This window comes from Salvelinus sp. IW2-2015, linkage group LG8 (assembly GCF_002910315.2).
Source record: "Salvelinus sp. IW2-2015 linkage group LG8, ASM291031v2, whole genome shotgun sequence".
Lineage (NCBI taxonomy): Eukaryota > Metazoa > Chordata > Actinopteri > Salmoniformes > Salmonidae > Salvelinus > Salvelinus sp. IW2-2015.
In genome coordinates, this window is record NC_036848.1 from 43,210,314 (window position 1) to 43,228,489 (window position 18,176).

At 42.0% G+C, this 18,176-nt stretch overlaps 1 pseudogene; it reads left to right on the top strand.

Moving 5' to 3' along the window:
* Window positions 1–985: 985 nt before the first annotated feature.
* Window positions 986–14,262, top strand: LOC139028179 (piggyBac transposable element-derived protein 4-like; annotated as a pseudogene).
* Window positions 14,263–18,176: the final 3,914 nt, after the last annotated feature.

Here is an 18,176-nt window from a genome sequence, read left to right on the forward strand (position 1 = left end):
CGTCATCTGACCACTTCTTTATAGACTGAGTCACTGGTACTTCCTGCTTTTGTTTTTGCTTGTAAGCAGGAATCAGGAGGATAGAATTATGGTCAGATTTGCGGGTGAGGGTGAGGGAGACCTTTGTACGCTTCTCTGTGTGTGGAGTAAAGGTGGTCTAGAGTTTTTTTRCCTCTGGTTGCACATTACAGTTTTTTACAGTCTCTTACACACTAAAAGTGGTAGGTGAGGCACACTCAGTGAAACCATTAACTCATGTACCTAATCTTCAGACCAAGTCTGCAAAACTGCAAGCACATTATCTGCTTTACACTCAGTTTGCAATTGTAAAACACACTTATCACTAAACACTAAACACAGTTCTCTACATTAGACACATCATTCAAAACTAACAGGTCTTGTGTTTTGTTTGGAAAACACAGCCATTCAAAATGCCACACTCATGTACTGATTACAAGAAGAGGATAAGGAGTGGGACAAGGAGGAGGAAGAAGAGGAAAGAGAACAATCACAGATGAGATCCGGGCCACTTTGGTTGACCATGCGGTCAACCATGGTTTGAGTTTCAGGGAGGCTGGGGAGAGGGTCCAGCCTAACTTGAGCCACTACACTGCAGCAAGTGTCATCCAGACATTTTGAAATGAGAACAGGTAAGTTAACCTACCCTCTATACCATGCTACTGTACTTACAGCACTGCAGCACTTACAGCACTACAGTAACCTTTCATTTCATACTGAAAGAAATCTTGCACCCTAACCATTCACATCATGTTTTTGCAGAATTGCTAGACGACCCTTCAATGGAGGAAGAAACCGGCTGTTCACAGCAGAGCAGGAACAACACATAGTGAATATGCTCATTTCAAACAACAGCATACGTTTACGACAACTGCAACACCACATCATCACTGACAACACAACATTCAGTAACATAAAGGGGAGTTTATCCTCACATGGCCATCTCCTGAAACGCCATCAGATTCATATGAAGCAGTACTATTTCAGGGAAATTCTGACAGAGCTGCTCCATGAATACGTACAAGTAAGCTATACTTTCCTGTCATTGGTACAGTATTCCAGTGTATTGTGCTATATATTGACTTCTCTATGTCTATTCATACTGTCATACAATAATGTCTTGTCTGTTTCAGAGAGTTATGGAACTAGATGCTGCTGCAGAGCATCATGATTTCGTCTACGTTGATGAGGTCGGGTTTAACTTTGCCAAAACAAGACGCAGGGGAAGAAAACTCATAGGACACCACGCCATCGTCAATGTCCCTGGACAGCATGGTGACAACATCACAATGTGTGCAGCCAATAGTCAGAATGGTGTCCTTCATCATCATGCCACTCTTGGTCCTTACAATACTGCCCACATTACCTTCCTTGACACCCTACATAATATCCTCATTCCCWTTGACCAGAGGAATGGGCCAGAGCAGTCCAGGTTTGTTGTCATCTGAGACAACGTAAGTTTCTGGTCTGCAATTGGTTCATTGACCATCCCCAAGTTTTGTTGCTCAACCTGCCGCCATATTCTCKATTTAGAAACACAATAGAATAGTTATTTTCGGTGTGGRGTTGGAAGGTATACGATCGCCAACCCCACCAACGCATACCCCTTCTCCAGGCGATGGAGGAGGCCTGTGGTGATATAGACAAGGAGGCATGCCAGGGCTGGATACGCCACTCCAGACACTACTTCCCCTGCTGTTTAGCCAGAGAGAACATCGCCTGTGATGTTGATGAGGTGCCGTGGCCAGACCCAAATAAGAGATAGGATGTAACCTAATTGTTTTTTTCTTTATAGTAACAAGCCAATTTGCTTATCTTCTACTGTATTTGTTTTGTCTTTTACTGTTCATCCCAAAATCTGGATGAAAATACAGTGTTTTGAGAAAGAAAAACATGTTATTTTTTCTCCCCTTGCATTTCTGTTTATAGTGTAAATATATACTCAATATGCACACATACTGTATATATTTGTGCGCATACAGTTGAAGTCGGAAGTTTACATACACTGAGGTTGGAGTCATTAAAACTCGTTTTTCAACCACTCCACAAATTTCTTGTTAACAAACTATAGTTTTGGCAAGTCGGTTCGGACATCTACTTTGTGCATGACACAAGTCATTTTTCCGACAATTGTTAACAGACAGATTATGTCACTTATAATTCACTGTATCACAATTCCAGTGGGTCAGAAGTTTACATACACTAAGTTGACTGTGCCTTTAAACAGCTTGAAAAATTCCAGAAAATTAGGTCATGGATTTAGAAGCTTCTGATAGACTAATTGATATCATTTGAGTCAATTGGAGGTGTACCTGTGGATGTATTTCAAGGCCTACCTTCAAACTCAGTGCCTCTTTGCTTGACATCATGGGAAAATCAAAAGAAATCATCCAAGACCTCAGAAAAAAAATGTAGACCTCCACAAGTCTGGTTCATCCTTGGGAGCAATTCCCAAATGCCTGAAGGTAGCACGTTCATCTGTACAAYCAATAATACGCAAGTAATAACACCATGGGACCACACAGCCATCATACCGCTCAGGAAGGAGACACGTTCTGTCTCCTGGAGATGAACGTACTTTGGTGTGAAAAGTGCAAATCAATCCCAGAACAAGAACAAAAGATCTTGTATAAATGCTGGAGGAAACAGGTACAAAAGTATCTATATCCACAGTAAAACGAGTCTTATATCGACATAACCTGAAAGGCCGCTCAGCAAGGAAGAAGCCACTGCTCCAAAACCGCCATAAAAAAGCCAGACTACAGTTTGCAACTGCACATGGGGACAAAGATCGTACTTAGAAATATCCGTTGGTCTGATGAAACAAAAATAGAACTGTTTGGCCATAATGACCATTGCTTTCTTTGGAGGAAAAAGGGGGAGGCTTGCAAGCTGAAGAACACCATCCCAACCGTGAAGCCTGGGGGTGGCAGCATCATGTTGTGGCGGTGCTTTGTTGCAGGAGGGACTGGTGTACTTCACAAAGTAGATAGCATCATGAGGATGGAAAATTATGTGGATATATTGAAGCAACATCTCAAGACAGTCAGGAAGTTAAAGTTTGGTGGCAAATGGGTCTTCCAAATGGACAACGACCCCAAGCATACTTCCAAAGTTGTGGCAAAATGGCTTAAGGACAACAAAGTCAAGGTATTGGAGTGGCCATCACAAAGCCCTGACCTCAATCGTATAGAAAATTTGTGGGCAGAATGGAAAAGCATGTGCGAGCAAGGAGGCCTACAAACCTGACTCAGTTACACCAGCTCTGTTAGGAGGAATGGGCCAAAATTCACCCAACTTATTATGGTAAGCTTGTGGAAGGACACCTGAAACGTTTGACCCAAGCTAAACAATTTAAAGGCAATGCTCCCAAATACTAATTGAGTGTATGTGAACTTCTGACCCACTGGGAATGTGATGAAAGAAATAAATGCTGAAATAAATCATTCTCTCTACTATTAATCTGACAATTCACATTCTTAAAATGAAGTGGTGATCCTAACTGACCTAAGACAGGACATTTTTACTGGGATTGAATGTCAGGAATTGTGAAAAACTGAGTTTAAATGTATTTGGCTAAGATGTATGATGTATGATGTATGATGTATGAAAACTTCCGACTTCAACTGTACATGTACGTGTGAGTGCTATGACAAACTGCTGTGGACTCCACTGCACACTGAACATGCATTAGACACAAGATAGTAGAGTTTTACATTTGTCACATCCGTGTGTAGTTGGCGTGTATAAGAGCTAATCATTTGATGGTTTGTGTGTAGAGTTTTGGTACAAAAACACAATTTTGAGAAGAGTTAAAATAGATTTTAATGAAGTGTTTGGTTTTACAAGAGATGTGTGACGTTTTGCATGTTGTGTGTGTGTTTTGGGGTTTTGTGCAGTTTCAGAAATCATGGGTAKGCAATTGTCAACAACTGTAACATGCTGGTAGAAATGAGGTTAAACGGATTTAAGTTTCCCTGCATTAACGTCCCCGGCCACTAGGAGTGCTGCGTCTGGATGAGCGTTTTCCTGTTTGCTTATGACCTTATACAGCTCGTTGAGTGCGGTCTTAGTGCCAGCATCGGTACGTGGTGGTAAATAGACAGCTACGAAAAATATAGATTAAAACTCTCTCGGTAAATAGTGTGGTCTACATCTTATCATGAGATACTCTACCTCAGGTGAGCAAAACCTTGAGACTTCCTTAATATTAGATTTCGTGCACCAGCTGTTGTTTACAAATATACACAGACTGCCACCTCTTGTCTTACCGGAGGTAGCTGTTCTATCTTGCCGATTGCAGCGTAAAACCCACCAGCTATATGTTATCCATGTCGTCGTTCAGCCACGACTCCGTGAAACATAAGATATTACAGTTTTTGATGTCCCGTTGGTGGGATATTCGTGAACTTAGCTCGTCTATTTTGTTATCCAATGATTGTAGGTTGGCTAATAGGACTGATGGTAGAGGCAGATTACCCACTCGCCGTCAGATCCTTACACGGTACCCCGACCTACGTCCCCAATATTTCTGTTGCTTTCTCATGCGAAGGAAGGGGATTTGGGCCTTGTCGGGTGTCTGAAGTAAATCCTTCGCGTCTCACTCGTCAAATAAAAAATCTTTCTCCTGTACGAGGTGAGTAATCGCTGTCCTGATATGCAGAAGCTCTTTCGGTCATAAGAGACAGTGGCAGAAATATTATTTACAAAATAAGTTACGAAAAATGCGAACGAACACACACAATACCACAATTGGTTTGGAGGCTGTAAAACGGCAGCCATCTCCTCCGGCGCCATTGTAGTTAATAGATTATGGATATTCTGCTTAAATTAACTGTATATACAAAGAACTCCCCGGTATTTCATGGAGACTGAACTGCTGTATATCTTTCATTTGACCACAGTCCCTTTTCAGTCTTAACACATTTAAAACAACGAATTCTAAATAAATGTATTGAAAAGACAGCTGCTTTAAGATCTGCATTGCCTGGACATTAAACCAACATTATAAGACAACTTGTTTTTCCAGTAGCGCTGTTATGGCAGAATCTTCCTTGCACAGAGAAAGGTGAGCTCACTGGGGATATATTACAAATGACACTCTATTCCCTATGTAGTGCACTACTTTGACCAGAGCCCTGTGGGGTGCCATATGGGGTGAAAGATGGGGTGCCACTGAGCTCATCAGACAAAAGGTTCAGTTAATGTCTTCTGTAGACTCCTACTCAACAGTCAATGTTACACTGAACTTGGTCCCGTTCTCTTACAAACAACCCCCCACATAAGAAACTGCTGAATCATTGTGTACTATGTGAGAAGGAGAGCAACCAAGCTAATTCATTCCTGACCTCCTACTCACTCCAAGATATCCCATGTATCATCAGTTATCACTTTAGAGGCCAATGACCAAGAAACTTTTCTTGAGGTTCATATGATAAGACAAACAACCCTCTGATGCAGATAGCCAACTAGCCAGAGTGTTTCAACAGAACCAGAAAAACTTTCCACAGAAAGCCAATAGCATCCTTAATGCAGATTGCTGCATAGTTCTATCATATCACCCATCCACTGTGCGTAAAACGTGACCAACAACCAATTGTTTACAGCAATTCCATTACATCCTTCTACACAGATTGCACTCCCAACGGTACCTGGGTTGGTTTGTGTCACAGAGAGGGTGTGGGAACTTGAGACCAGTCTGTTGGTCTGATGGGAAAAGACGGTCATTTCACATTTATGAGATTAAGCATGAAAACCTTAATGCAATCAACCCAGAGGGGGGCAAGGCCAGATAGGCCAGGGGTTAGGGGCCTGAATGACGATCAGACCACGTTCTTACCATAACATTAAAATCAGTCATTCTAATTCTACGGTTCTATAAGTCTATCTAATTCTATAGTTCTATGGTCCTTACATTCTTCCAGACATACACCTTATATGAACACAATAGATAGTTTGGCTGAATGGACTTAGAATKCGCTTCAACCCTTCATGGAAATGCAGCCACTTGTGAATGAATAATACATTATAGTTGGGTTATGTCGATCCACACTCCAATAAATCTTGATGCATACTCTCAAAGCTGAGCTACTTCTCACTCAGTAAGATCAGCAAAGGGAAATGAGGTGGAAAATCACAACAGTGTAAACCTCACCACGAACAGATGTAGTGCGAGTTACAGAGGCGTTTTGGTATGCTGTAGCTGTTTCTGTTTTGGCTGTCCGTTCGCAGTCAGAAAGTGAGGAGTGAGACAAAGTTGGTAAGAGATGAAGGGAGGAGATATAGGATCCCCATGACTACCAAGGGTCCACCCCAATCTCCACATATAAGGAAAACTCCCTGACCAGCTACAGCCTTAAACACTATGGAATAAGGTTCTTTGTGCACCCGTTAAGTCCTGCAAGTCACAGCCCAAGTCCCCACCCCAGACTGGGTATTAGACTATAACCATGTATAACCTAAATCAACTCTGAACAGTGTCACAACTAATTATACAGTAGAAATATCATGATATTGAATAATTTTCAGGTTGACTGAATTCTGACATTGGTATGGTCTGGAATTGTGGAATTTGGTGAATTTAAGAAGTGAGTATGGAATCAAAAGGGCAGAGAAATCTAGACAGGCTATACAAAGACTGTACAGTGCCGGACCGGAACATGACCGAGACGAGAAGAAAAAACAGCTATGAGACCCAGAGAGAAGGAAAGGGCCGGAGGAGTTGTTTTAGCCATTATACGAGCTGCAGGACTGGGGATGGTGAAATGGGTTGGTTTTCCCATCAGCATTTTGAGAGAGAGGCCCACAAATTCTTGATAGGTGAGGACAGGAAGCACCACCATATTTTCGGAACTTCTTCTCTGCACCCTATTCTGTATATAGTGTACTTCTTTTGAGGGTTCTGGTCAAAAGTAGTGCACTATATAGGGAATAGGGTGCCATTTGGGATGCATTCCTCTGGCTGACTGGGAGAGAGCAGATGGGAAAGGTCTAGGACACTGTTCAGGATAGGTCTAAGATACTGTTAAAATATTCCCTTTGACGCTTTGAATATTTTTGGGAGAAAATATATTTCTCGGCTGTTTCCTTTCGCATTTCTGGAGCTCCCACACACTACAAATGTTTATTGATTGATTGATCGATGCATCTTTGGGTTTTGGGCCTGTTTTAGGGAAGATTGTCAACTAGCAACAGACTACATCTCCATCTGTGGAAGGGGATGCTTAGTGGGTCTACCACATCTGTGTTTTGTCTGAAACTTATACTCTTCAAATGCAGCAGAGCAAAAGGGGCCAATTTACTGTATTTATGAGTAAGTTCATTTTGAACTTACCTGAATCAACTTTGTATTGTATATGAACGTTGGTTAAAATATTAAAGGTTCATTTAGTGAATTTAATTGTTCACGTTGGATGGAAGGCAAGTGGGAGGAGGCGAGATAAGGTGGGACCATTCAAGCCAATGAGAGGGCAGATACGCGTGTGAACAACAGAGCCATATATTTAGAAAGTTAAGCCAACTTTTAGCATTTTGAATATTTTTCTAATTCTAGACATTCAGTTACATAGCATTGTTTAAATATTCCCCATCTAATGTTAATGACATCGACGCTGCTGCTACTCTGTTATTATCTATGCATAGTCACTTTAATAACTCTACCTACATGTACATATACCTCAGTTACCTCGACACCAGTGCCCCGGCACATTGACTCTGTAGCGGTACCCCCTGTATGTAGCCCCGCTATTGTTATTTACTGCTGCTCTTTAATTATTTGTTATTCTTATCTCTTACTTTTTTAGGTATTTTTCTTAAAACTGCATTGTTGGTTAAGGGCTTGTAAGTAAGCATTTCACTTTTGTATTCGGTGCATGTGACAAATAAAATTTGATTTGATTTATAGTATTTTTTTAAATATTCCCCATGTAATGTTAATGGGGAGCTAACATGGCTGCCATAGAATGTTGTAGTGTCATGTAAATGCATCATAATACAGAAACCGCATTGGCCCAACTCTCTAAATACTTGCCTCTGGATAGAGGACTGTACCATTATAGCTTTTGTGACAGCATGTGAAGCGCCATTGAGGCTATACCCATTTTAAAATAGTCAATTGTCTTCTTCTTCATTGGCTGAAGAAGGCACTTAACCCTAATTTGCTCCTGTGGCCCGTACTACTATGGCTGACCCTGTAAAACAACACATTTCACTGCACCTATATGTGACAATAAAACAGATTACATTTTTTTCAACTTTAAAATGGTGGAAGCCCTCAATGGCAAAATCCATACTAAAACAAGTTATGTCCATTATGTGTCCTCTATCTATCGCTACGACAACAGCACAACTCTGATATAAAGTTGCTTTTAGGTAAATGCCAGGTGCGTCCACTTATATCAGTGCATTCGTAACAACCTAACCTTACGAAACTTCAATTCGATCAAATAAGCCTCACGTATGCCTTTTTTGTTGACCAAATTAGACACTCTCATTGGCCTCCATACAAAAACGATTCACTTCGTGGACTTATTTACATGGACAGATTTTGGGTGGAGTAAAACCTCTTACTTCGCCTCTTCTGGTAATTTAAGTTTTTGACCAATACAAAAAAAGACGCAAATTGTTAATCACATTAATTGTAATGAACTACAATGACTGTAAATATAATGTGTAGATGATTCTCAATAAATGTACTGTAAACATTTAACTATAACCTTTAACTATTAAAGTTACACGTTTGATAACACACCAGGATAACTTTGCAGAACATGAGCTTATCAAAAGAAAATGTATCATTTGGAATTCATTTAATTATCTGAATCATATTTTTTTTTGCTCTTTGGACAAGGTTTGTGTGTCTCTGGACAGTGAAGTGACAGGCAACGTGACTATATTATCCACTGTGCTAAAAGTGATTATGAGTTCAGAATAAATAATGCTATGTCTCAGGGCAATAAAAATCCCTAATCTGTTCCCACAAGTCCCTACTACTGACCACTGTCCATTCAGGAGGGGAGGTGATGACCCTCACCCTGCCTAGCTCACACACAACACACACCACACACACACACACACACACACACACACACACACACACACACACACACACACACACACACACACACACACACACACACACACACACACACACAACACACACACACACACACACACACACACCACCAACAGCTCCATGACAGCCAGACCAGGCTGACCAGGGGCAATTTTGGTCCCATTGTGAGGGGCTCCAGAGAGGCCATGCTTTGTGTGTGTGTGTGTGTGTGTTGTGTGTGTGTGTGTGTGTGTGTGTGTGTGTGTGTGTGTGTGTGTGTGTGTGTGGTGGTGTGTGTGTGTGTGTGTGTGTGTGTGTGTGTGTGTTGTGTGTGGTGTGTGTGTGTGTGTGTGTGTGTGTGTGTGTGTGTGTGTGTGTGTGTGTGTGTGTGTGTGTGTGTGTGTGTGTGTGTGTGTGTGTGTGTGCGTGGTGCTGTGTGTGTGTGTGTGTCCCAAGTGATTGATGCTGACCTGACCCATGTCCCCTGGCCTGCAGTGATCTGGTGGAGATGCTGCTACAATTAGCCCTGAATTAGTCCCCAGATGATGACATCTCCCATCCAGACCAGGCTCTTCGCTCATGCAGCATGGCCTTACAATGGATTAAATGGAGGCTCTAATGGTTACAAGAGCAGGTAATGATGACCCTCAGAATCCAGATCTCAGAACAATTTGTTTCACACACATAGTCATGTAAAGGCAAATGTCACTCTAAAACGATATTTTGCTATTTTTTTCATTAGTCCACTGTTGATACAGATCCTAAATGTTTTGCATGTCAGCAGTCACGCTATCAAGATATTAGACTTTTAAGAAGCAAAGTGTCACCGCCACATCATCATGATGATGCAAAACGCATCATGCTGATGATACTTCGCTTCTTAAAAGTCCAATATCTTGATAAATCGACTGCTGACAATTTTGGGACTGTATCAACAGTGGACTAATTAAAAAAATACCAAAAGATAGTTTTTGAGTGATATTTCCGTTTAAGTAAAATAGTGTAACCTAAAAGTATTAGAAAAACTACTAACTTTGTTTGGGGGAAATGCTATTGCTTTTGGGATTTTGGTTAATTATCAATGCTTTTATCTCAGCTCCTCTCCTCCTTCCATCCCTTCCCTTCCCTCCCCACTACCTGATGTTAGAACAGGAAACCACATAGGAAGTCATCCTATCTGCTGCCATCTCCTGTCCTGCAGAGAACTGTCATCACTTTTCCCTGTATCCATTAAAACCTCCTCACAATCTGTTTAAAGGGGCAATCTGCAGTTGCTACTTCCATTTTTGTACTTATAAATGAATGGTATGTATCCATTGAATCTTGAAGAATATAACTTATAAATGTCTCATGAGCTTAGTTCAGCTGTCATACCCCATCAGAACCCAAAATATAAGCTTGTTTAATTCCAATGTTTGTAAACAAAGTAAACATAAACAAACACTATATATAGCCTCAAAACATGGTTAAAACTATAATTTTGTTATCCATAGCTTTGTCTATAAATTTGAGAATGGTTTCATTTCTCCAGACCCATCCCTCAGCTGTTTCTGAACAGGGGTGGAGAAAACGCGTTATTGTTTCAACTGCTGACTGCCACTTTAAGGAATGATAGCAGCTCTTCCTGCGCCTGTCATCGGGGTGACACGGAGCGTCAGGCGGACAGAGAGAGAGAGAGACAGAGACAGAGAGAGAGAGAGAAAACGAGAGTGAGAGAGAAAGAGCTCTTTGGGGTGGCACGATGGAGCTGTAAAGTGAGGTGCCAGAGAGGTGCTGTGGGACACCTGCAGTGTTCCTGCTGCTGTAACTTCTTCTCTCTTCCTCTCTCACCTCTCTCACTCCTCTCTCTTTCTGTCTGTCTGTCTCTCTCTCAGACCTCTCTTTCTCTCTTTCTAGCACCCTGTCAAACACTGTCTGACACCACTTTCCGATGCCTCGGAAAATAAACCCTGCTAACTCCTCCTGTCCTCATTCTTACTCTTCACAGAGGAGAGGAGAGGAGAGGAGGCATCCTTCTAGAGCCACATTAAGGAAACTGAGTAAAGGAGGAAGAAGAGTGGGATAGAGGAAGCTATACTTGGGTTGTTCCACAAAATGAGTGCCTTTTGTTTCCCTGTGGTAACCTGAGTTATGGGTTAGTTCTATGAGGAGTTGCCGATGCACCAATATTGAATTTTAAAAGCATATTATATTCAATGAAATGACCTTTAATATACACCATGTGGAGAATTCATTCAATCAGTGCATCCTCTGTGACTTTCAGGAAGATTTGAACCCCAACATTTCTCAAAGTTTTCACCATTATTGTAAAGCCCTYGTTATTTTGTTGCTTTGATGTCATTTCTGAAAATTGTTATTTATTTAATGTGATTAGTGATTCAGTTTAAACCTCCAGTTGTGTTCTGGTCGAATTGGACTGATTTACACGTTTTCTCTCTGAAAATGTAGTTAATTTAATCTGATTGTCATAAGGTTCCATGACTTTGTCCACACAGGGCATCTGAACACACAAAATACATTTTGATGATTTTCGTTACATTTTGGGTGTTTTATTTAACTTTTGTACACCTGTGGTGTTCCCGGACAAAAATGAACGGTCATTAGAAATGAATGGGTGAGACTTTAATTAGTGTATAAAATTGAGTTCAGGCACATGCTCATTCATCYGATGGACACACTTCCTCTCCCAGTCCCCCACATGCATGTGTGTTTGAGCACATACACACACACACCTGACTCCCCTTCTTGGCTTCCATGGCAACCACGACGGGAACCTTTCCCCAATAGAATCTTTCCCCCACAGGAACCAAACCTGTTGGCAATCTCACAAACAATTGCAACATTGTTTCAATAATATATAGAACTMTTCTTGCAGCTCTGGTATATAACGTTTTTTTGAGGCCTTGCTCACAATTAATTCTGTGGCAGCACAATGACCAAACAGTATACTGTATGTGAGGCTCTTGATCATATATTTGATCATGACACTGGTGAGGAGGAGAGAGGCCAGGAAACTGACAGGGAAGATGCATTAGAGGAGGAAGTGTCAGAAGTTGAAGACAACACAGAATATGATCCAGACCAAGAGACAACCGATGTGGAACAATCCAGTGATGAGGAAGAGGGCCCTGCTGAGGTTCTTGTTACATTCCGGTCAAAAAATTGGAATTTGTCGTGGTCTTCATCCCCACCTGAGAGGAGAGGTCGGCTGTCGGCTGAAAATGTTATCAGGATGACCCCAGGGCCAACGAGATACACCATATACTGGGTTGATGACATAAAATCCTGCTTCGAACTGTTCCTGACAGAGTCAATCGAAACTACAGTGATAAACATGACCAACCTGGAGGGGAGACGCGTTTACAAAGACTACTGGAAGGAGGTAGACCGGACAGACGTCCAAGCATACGTGGGTCTCTTGATTTTGGCTGGTGTGTACAGATCCAGAAACTAATCTACCACCAGTTAACTGGATGCAGAGTCTGGTCGGGCAATTTTTCATGCCATTATGTCACTCCAGACATTTCATGTGTTGTCATGGGTGATTCGCTTCGACGACCGTGATACAAGACCAGGCCGCCGTCAACAAGACAAGCTGGCAGCGATCAGAGAGGTTTGGTACAAGTGAGTGGAGCGCCTGCCACTCATCTATAACCCAAGTCCAGACATCACAGTGGATGAGCGTCTGGTCGCTTTTAGGGGACGCTGCCCATTCAACAGTACATGCCAAGCAAACCATCTAAATATGGAATAAAGATATGGGCAGCATGTGATGCCAGGACAAGTTATGCCTGGAACATGCAGGTTTACACCGGGAAACCTGCTGACGGTGTTCCTGAAAGGAAACAGGGAAACCTGCTGACGGTGTTCCTGAAAGGAACCAGGGAAACCTGCTGACGGTGTTGCTGAAAGGAACCAGGGAAACCTGCTGACGGTGTTCCNTGAAAGGAACCAGGGAAACCTGCTGACGGTGTTGCTGAAAGGAACCAGGGAAACCTGCTGACGGTGTTCCTGAAAGGAACCAGGGAAACCTGCTGCCGGTGTTGCTGAAAGGAACCAGGGAAACCTGCTGACGGTGTTGCTGAAAGGAACCAGGGAAACCTGCTGACGGTGTTCCTGAAAGGAACCAGGCGAAGCGGGCGGTCCTGGAAATGACTGCAGCTCTCCAGGGACACAACATAACGTTACAATTTCTTCACCTCATATGCTTTTGGTCAGGAGCTGTTCCAAAAAAAATGACCATGGTGGGGACGGTCAGAAGGAACAAGCCTGAGTTGCCTCCTGCCTTACTCACTACCAAGGACAGGGATCGTTTTTCCTCTAYATTTGCCTTCACCGATARACKCACTSTTGTGTCCTACTGCCCYWAGAAAAWMAAGAATGTGCTCCTGATGACAACTCTGCACAGYGATGRCYCTGTGAGTACCAGGGAGGACAGGAAGCCCAACGCTGTSCTGGATTARWACAGGAACGAAGAGGAGCTGACAACCTTGATAAGTCTCATGTACTTTTTTTTCTGTTACCAGATTGTTTTATCTGCATCATAACAATAAGACATGTTGTTTGGTGAAATGCTCATTGAATTTGTGAACAATATGGAGTCAATTCTATTCATTTGAATATGTAAATATGTTTTAGATGTGATAAATTAAAACAACGCGTTGATGTCATTTTTCAAATGTTACTATGCAAGACATAAAGTATCACTTGTATGTACTCATTATTTTATTCACTGATTGTTGCACTTTTGCAGGTTACTGGCACATACTCTTGTAAGAGGATGACGGCACGTTGGAACATGGTGGTGTTCTTCAACATCCTAGATGTGTCGGCCTACAACGCGTTCCTGGTGTGGATGGAGGTGAATCCATGCTGGAAGCAGGGGAAATTCTTCAAGAGGAGACTATTCCTAGAGGAGCTGGGGAAAGCCATTTTGACACCCCTCATTCAAAGGCGCCAACACCTTCCTCCAACACCATCTTCTGCTGGATTGGTGAGAAATATACAAGGGCCAGAAGAAAGATCTACGGTTGCCAGAGACAGAAAAGACAAAAGGAAGAGGTGCAATCTGTGTGCACCAAGAGATGTCAAAACGAGCATTATGTGCCATAAATGCAGTGCATATATTTGCAAGGAACATGCAACAACCACCACCTATTGTCCAACATTTGCATGAGAACACACAAAATGTAACCACCATTGATTGACAGATTGTGAACATTTTGTTTTTGTTATTGTTAGTAATACTGTTATTGTTACTGTTGTTCTTTAATGTGTTCAGACATTCATTTCGTAATATGGTAAAGTTCTCATGTCCTTTCTTTACTAATAAAATCATACCGGTCTGTTTTGACCGGGAACACAACAGATGTTATTTTGTTCCACTATTTAACATTTTTAAATGGTTTAAAAACAAATGTCCTCGTTAAACTTTGACACAAAGTAGTCTGTGATAAATAGCACAATATGTTTAATCTGATTATTTGTTATAGTCAAAATAAATCATTATTTTTTACTCAAAAACAAGTTGTATGAGCTCAGGTCAATGAGGCCTTCGGGCCTTAAATAGCAAAAAGAAGTTCAAAACTTGTAATGTTCACAAGAACTTAAGTTGATAAGAAGATCTACCACATCATTAGGCATATGTATTGTTATGGATTTATAATCAGCTATAATGGGGCGGTCATTTTGGATTGGGAACACAGAATTAATTAACATGAAACGAACACAACAGGAGGGTTAAGAAGAAAAAAAAAGCTGTCCCTCCTTTTGAAGGTCGACTATCAGGAATCAAGGTAAGACCCAGATGCAGACCGCGTCGAAGTAACAATGTTTATTACAGCCACAGGGGCAAAGGAACAGGACAGCAGGCAGGTTCAGGTCAGGCAGAGGTCGGTAATCCAGAGGTGGGGCAAAGGACGGCAGGCAGGCTCAGGGTCAGGCAGAGTGGTCAGTGGGTGGGTAGAGGGTCAGGATAGGCAAGGGTCAAAAACCAGGAGGACGAGAAAAGAGAGACGGGGGAAAAGCAGGAGCTGACACAAAACCGCTGGTTGGCTTGAGAAACAAGACAAACTGGCAACAGACAAATAGAGAACACAGGTATAAATATACAGGGGATAATGGGGAAGATGGGCGACACCTGGAGGGGGGTGGAGACAATCACAAAGACAGGTGAAACAGATCAGGGTGTGACAGTCGACCCTGTTACATGAACTGAACTCTGTTATATTATTATTATTCAAAAGAAACATTGAACATCTAACAGTCAAATCATAGTGTCAAAGCAGGTGAGCTGGTTCTACTCTTTTTGGACATTTTCTGGTGTTTTGTGGTGGAGAACTGAGTGGGTCGATCATAACATAGATAGACAGGCTAGAAATGTTTTAACAATTACATTTTTTGGGTTGTTGCTTGCATTCAATTGCCCCTCCCTGTTGCACACAACAAGCTTCCATTCCCCCTGTCACACGAGGATTTATGGCTGATTTAAGATGCAATTGTCAAGCCCGTTACAGTCAATTCTGTTTGAATCGAGTACAGGCTTAACTGAATGACAACAAAGACAGAATGCAATATGGAATTTTATTGAATAGTTTGGGGTATGGCCTCATCTCAGAGGAATCAGATGCTGATGACAGGTTGCCCTATGCTGGGCAGGGTTCCAATGACAGGTCTTCAGTTGTTGGTGGTGGGGAGGTGGAAGGTCGTTGGAAGACTGCTGCTGTAAAATAGCAAGTGAGAGACAAGTGGTGAGTTGACATATAAATATTCCCCTAGATTTGTGCCCATTGGTTGGAAGAAATGGAAGTGATTATTGCACAAGTGAGCCCATAGGTTAATCAACAAGCGTGGTGGAGTTGCCTCAGTGTGCCATGTTCATAGGCTGAAGTTAACAGGTTAATGACATTCRGCACGCATTCTGATGAGGTAACATTACTAACACTACTATGTAAATATCTACCTGCTATGCTGATGGGTTAACATAAAAACTAACATATAAAACCCTGCTCTGCTGATTAGGAAACATTTAACAATACTGTATGGATATCTGCTATGCCTGTTAGATAGGAAGTGATATCAATTATATTGTGCTTACTAGATTAATTTAAAGTGACAAGCCATTCTGACCAGCCTTCCTGATGGAACCTTCATAAACTACATTACTTTATTTGACACTTAATAGGCACTTACTATAGTCATATTTCTTGTTAACCTCTTGAGATGGGAAAACTGAAGTTGAACATGTGCTCTTTATGACAGAATAGCAAATTTGGGTGAAATCAAATCTTTTATTTTTTTTCACCAAGATACATATTTCAAAAGGCACCAAATTAGTGTAACGACCCACTTACAAGTATATATTGTGTATTGCTTGGTTTGGGTTAAGGAATTAGAGGTGGAGGAGGCTCTACCTCTACAAGTCTTCATGTTGCTTTGTTGAGGAGTAGGAAGTAGGAGTGGGGGCTGTACTGACACGGTGCTTGCCTCTTGTTCTAATGTTGATGGCCATGAACTGGTGGTTGCATCCATACCCATCAGGGATCAGGAAGGATCAGAGTCTGACATGACAGATTGGCCTGGTGGCACAGGTAGCGTGGGGCTACGTGCTCTTACTTGACCTTCTATTGGAAAAGCCTCCAACAACGCCACTCTCCCTGCTCTCCAAGGGACAGGAGCACAGACCACACGTCACTATACCAGTAGAGAACGCAGACCCCACATGTTACTATACCGGGAGAGAACGCAGACCACACATGTCACTATACCAGTAGAGAACGCAGACCACATATGTTACTATACCAGTAGAGAACACAGACCACACATGTTACTATACCAGTAGAGAACACAGACCACACATGTTACTATACCAGTAGAGAACACAAGACCACACATGTTAACTATCCAGTAGAGAACGCAGACCCACACATGTTACTATACCAGTAGAGAACACAGACCACACATGTTACTATACCAGTAGAGAACGCAGACCACACATGTTACTATAGGGAGAGAACGCAGACCACACATGTTACTATACCAGTAAGAACACAGACCACACATGTTACTATACCAGTAGAGAACGCAGACCACACATGTTACTATACCGGAGAGAACCAGACCACACATGTTACTATACCAGTAGAGAACACAGACCACACATGTTACTATACAGTAGAGAACACAGACCACACATGTTACTATACCAGTAGAGAACACAGACCACACATGTTACTATACCAGTAGAGAACACAGACCACACATGTTACTATACCAGTAGAGAACACAGACCACACATGTCACTTTACCAGAGAGAACACAGACCACACATGTTACTATACCAGTAGAGAAGACAGACACACATGTTACTATACCAGAGAGAACAAGACCACACATGTTACTATACCAGTAGAGAACACAGACCACACATGTTACTATACCAGTAGAGAACACAGACCACACATGTTACTATACCAGTAGAGAACGCAGACCACACATGTTACTATAACCAGTAGAGAACGCAGACCAACAATGTTACTATACCGGGAGAAACAGACCACACATGTCACTATACCAGTAGAGAACGCAGACCACACATGTTACTATACCGGGAGAGAACACAGACCACACATTTACTATACCAGTAGAGAACGCAGACCACACATGTTACTATACCAGTAAGAACACAGACCACACATGTCACTATACCAGTAGAGAACACAGACCACACATGTTACTATACCGAGAGAACGCAGACCACACATGTTACTATACCAGTAGAGAACACAGACCACACATGTACTATACCAGTAGAGAACACAGACCACACATGTTACTATACCAGTAAGAGAAACGCAGACCACACATGTTACTATCCAGTAGAGAACGCAGACCACACATGTTACTATACCGGGAGAGAACGCAGACCACACAATGTTACTATACCAGTAGAGAACACAGACCACACATGTTACTATACCAGTAAGAACGCAGACCAACACATGTTACTATACCAGAGAGAACACAGACCACACATGTTACTATACCAGTAGAGAACGCAGACCACACATGTCACTTTACCAGCAGAGACACAGACACACATGTTACT